This window comes from Pongo abelii, chromosome 10, assembly GCF_028885655.2.
Source record: "Pongo abelii isolate AG06213 chromosome 10, NHGRI_mPonAbe1-v2.0_pri, whole genome shotgun sequence".
Classification (NCBI taxonomy): domain Eukaryota; kingdom Metazoa; phylum Chordata; class Mammalia; order Primates; family Hominidae; genus Pongo; species Pongo abelii.
The window spans coordinates 21,823,061-21,829,060 of NC_071995.2; positions in this window are offsets into that span (position 1 = coordinate 21,823,061).

Below are 6,000 nucleotides of genomic sequence, written 5' to 3' on the forward strand. Positions count from 1 at the left end.
CATCTCTTTTTGTGGCTGAAGGGAGTTCATTATGTATATCTACATCACATTTTCTTTATCCTTTTCTCTGTTGATGGCATTTAGGTTGATTCCATGCCTTGGATAATATGAATAGTGCTGCAATAAACATGAAAGTGCAGAATGACTCTTCAACATATTTATTTCCTTTCCTTTGGCCCTATACCCAGTAGTGGGATTGCTGGATCATATGATAGATCTATTTTTAAATTTTTGAGGAACTTCCATACTGTTTTTCATAACCCCTGTACTAATTTACATTACCAACAGTGTATAAAACTTTCCCATTTTCCACAGTATTGCCAGCATTTTTTTTTTTTTTTTTGCCTTTTTGATGATATCCATTCTATCTGGGGTGAGGCGATATCTCATTTTGGCTTCTGTTTGCATTTCGCTGATTGTTAGTGATATTGAGCATTTTTTTCATATAACTGTTGGCCATTTCTATATCTTCCTTGGAGAAATGTCTTTGCCCATTTTTAAATTAGGTTTTTCCTATTGAATTGTTTGAGTTCCTTATAAATTCTTGATATTAATCTCTTGTCAGATATAAATTCGCAAATATTTTCTCCCATTCTGTAGGATTTCTCCTTAGTCTGTTGATTGCTTCTTTTACCATGCAGAAATTTTTTAGTTTGATGTAATTACTCTATTTTTGCTTTTGTTGCCTGTGTTTTTGAGATCTCACCTAATAAATCCTTGCCCAGACCAAAGTTATGTAGCATTTCTTCTTGCATTATTCTAGTACTTTCATAGTTTCAGATCTTACATTTAACTCTTTAGTCTATTTTGAATGGAATTTTGTATGTGGTGAGAAATAGAGGTCTAGCTTTATTCTATTGTATGTGGATATTCAGTTTTCCTAACACCATTTATTGAAGAGACCGAGCTTTCTTCAATTTGTGTTCTTGGCATCTTTTTTGAATCTTTTGGTTGTAAATGCATTAATTTATTTCTGGGATCTCTGTTTGGTTCCATTGATCTTTTTGTCTTTTCTAATTTTGGGGGGGGGGCCAATGCAATGCTGTTTTGATTACTATAGCTTTGTAGTATATTTTTAAGGCAAGTAGTGTGATGTCTCTAGCTTTGTCCTTTTGCTCAGAATTACTTTAGTTATTCAGAGTCCTTTGTGGACCTCCATAATATGTTGAATAGGTCTGGTAAGAGTGGGGAGCTTCATATTGTTCCCGATCTTAGAGGAAAAGCTTTCAACAATTCCTCATTCAGCATTATGCTGCCTGTGGATTTGTCATATATGGCCTTTGCTATGTTGAAGTATGTTATTTCTATACCTAATTGGTTGAGAGTTTTTATTATGAAGATGTGTTAAATTTTGTTAAATGCATCTGCATTTATTGAAATGATCATAAAATTTTTATCTGATTCTATTGATGTAATGTATCATGCTTATTGATTTACATATGTTGAAATATCATGGCATCCCTGATATGAATCCCACTGAATTTTTTTAATATGTTGTTAAACTTGGTTTACTAGTATTTTGTTGGCAATTTCTACATTTAAGTTCATCAGGGATATTGACGTCAAGTACTTGTATTGCTTCTATGTCTTTCTCTGGTTTTGGTATCAGTGTAACTATGGCTTCATATAATAAGTTTGAAAGAGTTCCCTCCTTTTCAATTTTTTTGGAATAGTTTGTGAAAAATTTATTAGTTCTTTTAAAAATATTTTCTAGAATTCAGCAATGACGCCATCATGTCCTGGACTTTCTTTAATGGAAGAGTTTATTACTGCTTCAAATCTCATTACTCATTATTTGTTGGTTCATATTTTCTACTTCTTAATACAATCTTGGCAGGTTTGATAAATTGCTTGTATTTCTATAGTTTTTGGGTTACAGACAGATTTTGGTTACATGGATAATTTCTTTAGTGATGAGTTCTGAGATTTTCATGTACCTGTCACCTGAGTGGTATATACTGTAAGCAATATGTAGTCTTTATCCCTCACCCCTCCTCCCAACCTGCCCCACCCTTAGTAGGTTTTTGTGATTAGGAACTTATTCATTTCTTCTAGATTACTCATATTGTTGACATATCATAGTAGTTTCTTATGATCTTTTGTATTTCTGTGGTATCAGATGTAATGCCTTCTTTTTTATTTCTGCTTTTATTTATTTTACTCCTCTCTTTTTTTCTTGGTTAGTCTTGCTAAAAGTTTGTCAATTTCACTTATCTTTTCATAAAATCAGCTTTCTATTTTATTTATCTTTTCTATTGTTTTTAAGTCTCTATTTTACTCTGATCTTTATTATATCTTTTCTTCTCCTAATTGTGAGTGTAGTCTATTCTTGCTTTTCTATCCTTGAGATCCCTCATTTAGTGGTTCATTTGAGAGCTTTTTTCTTTTCTTGATGTAGATATCTATTGCTATAGACCTCCTTCTAATGACTGCTTTTGCTGTATTTCATAAGTTTTAGTATTTTGTGTTTTTATTTTCTTTTGTCTCTAGAAATTTTTAAAATTTTTCTTTTAATTTGTTTATCAATTTATGGTTGTTTAGAAGCATGTTGTTTAATTTCCATGTATATGTAGCATTTCAGAGCTCCTCCTATTGTTAATTCCTCGTTTACTTCATTTTCATGAAAAATGATACTTGATATGATTTTAATTTTTTGAATTTGTTAAGACTTTTTTGGTAGACTAACATATGATCTGTCCTGTAGAAAATACCACATCCAGTGTAGAAGAATGTGTATTCTTCAGCTGTTGGATGGAATGTTCTGTTAATATCTGTTAGGTCCATTTGGTCTAGAGTGCAGTTTAAATCTGATGTTTTCTTCTTGGTTTTCTGTAAATCATCTGTCCATTGCAGAAAGCAGGGTGTTGAAATTCCCTACTGTTATTGTATTACTGTGTGTCTCTCCCTTTAGATTGATTAATGTATCCTCCATGTATTTAAATGCTTTGATGGATGTTGGTTGTGTATATATTCATGATTGTTATATGCTCTTTTATTAATCCTTTTATCATTATATAGTAGCCTTGTTTGTCTCTTTATGTATTTTTTACTTGAGATTTATTTTATCTGTTATAAGTATAGCTACTCTTGCTTTGTTTTGGTTTTTATTTGTATGAGTATCTTTTTTTCACTCATTCACTTTCAGTATATGCATGTCTGTACAGGTGAAATGAGTCTCTTGTAGGCAAAATATACTTGAGCCTTGTTATTTTTATCCACTCCATCAAATTTATGTCTTTCAACTGCAGAATTCAGTCTATATATATTCAATGTGATTATTGAAAGTAAGACCTTACTACTGCCATTTTGCTGCTCCTTTTTGAGCTGTAATTTTGTATATTTTAATAAATCTCTTCCTATTCCTCCCTTCCCCTTACCCTTTCCAGTCTAGTATCCTCTTTTTTACTTTTTACTTTTATGAGATCAACTTTTTTAAGCTTTTACATATGAGTAAAAACATGTGGTGCAAAACATTCTGCTCCTGGCTTACTTCATTTAATACAATGTTGTCCAATTCCATTTGTGTTGCTGTGAATGACAAGATTTCATTCTTTATTATAGCTAAATAGTATTCTCTACATCTCTCTAAATATGCATATTTTTTCTCTTTCTTTCTTTCTTCCTTCCTTCCTTCTTTATATATATATATATTTATTATGCTTTAAGTTCTAGGGTACATATGCACAAAGTGCAGGTTTCTTACATATGTATACATGTGCCGTGTTGGTGTGCTGCACCCATTAACTCGTCAGTTACATTAGGTATATCTCCTAATGCTATCCCTCCCCACTCACCCCACCCCACAACACGCACCGGTGTGTGATGTTCCCCTTCCCGTGTCCAAGTGTTCTCATTGTTCAATTCCCACCTATGAGTGAGAACATGCAGTGTTTGGTTTTTTGTCTTTGCAATAGTTTGCTGAGAATGATGGTTTCCAGCTTCATCCATGTCCCTACAAAGGACATGAACTCATCATTTTTTATGGCTGCATAGTATTCCATGGTGTATATGTGCCACATTTTCTTAATCCAGTCTATCATTGATGGATATTTGGGTTGGTTCCAAGTCTTTGCTATTGTGAATAGTGCCACAATAAACATACATGTGCATGTGTCTTTATAGCAGCATGATTTATATTCCTTTGGGTATATACCCAGTAATGGGATGGCTGGGTCAAATGGTATTTCTAGTTCTAGATCCCTGAGGAATTGCCACACTGTCTTCCACAATGGTTGAACTAATTTACAGTCCCACCAACAGTGTAAAAGTGTTCCTATTTCTCCATATCCTCTCCAGCACCTGTTGTTTCCTGACTTTTTAATGATCACCATTCTAACTGGTGTGAGATGATATCTCATTGTGGTTTTGATTTGCATTTCTCTGATGGCCAGTGATGATGAGCATTTTTTCATGTGTCTGTGCTGCATAAATGTCTTCTTTTGAGAAGTGTCTGTTCATATCCTTTGCCCACTTGTTGATAGGGTTGTTTGTTTTTTTCTTGTAAATTTGTTGTAGTTCATTGTAGATTCTGGATATTAGCCCTCTGTCAGATGAGCAGATTGCAAAAATTTTCTCCCATTCTGTAGGTTTCCTGTTCACTCTGATGGTAGTTTCTTTTGCTGTGCAGAAGATCTTTAGTTTAATTAGATCCCATTTGTCAATTTTGGCTTTTGTTGCCATTGCTTTGGTGTTTTAGACATGAAGTCCTTGCCCATGCCTATGTCCTGAATAGCACTGCCTAGGTTTTCTTCTAGGGTTTTTATGATTTTAGGTCTAACATGTAAGTCTTTAATCCATCTTGAATTAATTTTTGTATAAGGGGTAAGGAAGGGATCCAGTTTCAGCTTTCTACATATGGCTAGCCAGTTTTCCCAGTACCATTTGTTAAATATGGAATCCTTTCCCCATTGCTTTTGTCACGTTTGTCAAAGATCAGATAGTTGTAGATGTGTAGTAGTATTTCTGAGGGCTCTGTTCTGTTCCATTGGACTATATCTCTGTTTTGGCACCAGTACCATGCTGTTTTGGTTACTGTAGCCTTGTAGTATAGTTTGAAGTTGGGTAGCATGATGCCTCCAGCTTTTTTCTTTTGGCTTAGGATTGACTTGGCAATGTGGGCTTTTTGGTTCCATATGAACTTTAAAGTAGTTTTTTCCAATTCTGTGAAGAAAGTCATTGGTAGCTTGATGGGGATGGCATTGAATCTATAAATTACCTTGGGCAGTATGGCCATTTTCACGATATTGATTCTTCCCATCCGTGGGATGCAAGGCTGGTTCAACATACTCAAATCAATAAGCGTAATCCAGCATATAAACAGAACCAAAGACAAAAACCACATGATTATCTCAATAGATGCAGAAAAGGCCTTCGACAAAATTCAACAGCACTTCATGCTAAAAACGCTCAATAAATTAGGTATTGGTGGGACGTATCTCAAAATAATAGGAGCTATTTATGACAAACCCACAGCCAATATCATACTGAATGGGCAAAAACTGGAAGCATTCCCTTTGAAAACTGGCACAAGACAGGGATGCCCCATCTCACCACTCCTATTCAACATAGTGTTGGAAGTTCTGGCCAGGGCAATCAGTTAGGAGAAAGAAATAAAGGGCATTCAATTAGGAAAAGAGGAAGTCAAATTGTCTCTGTTTGCAGATGACATGATTGTATATCTAGAAAACCCCATTGTCTCAGCCCAAAATCTCCTTAAGCTGATAAGCAACTTCAGCAAAGTCTCAGGATACAAAATCAATGTGCAAAAATCACAAGCATTCTTGTACACAATAACAGACAAACAGAGAGCCAAATTATGAGTGAACTCCCATTCACAATTGCTGCAAAGAGAATAAAATACCTAGGAATCCAACTTACAAGGGATGTGAAGGACCTCTTCAAGGAGAACTACAAACCACTGCTCAATGAAATGAAAGAGGACCCAAACAAATGGAAGAACATTCTTTTCTTTCTTTCTCTTTCTTTCTTTTTCTTTCTTTC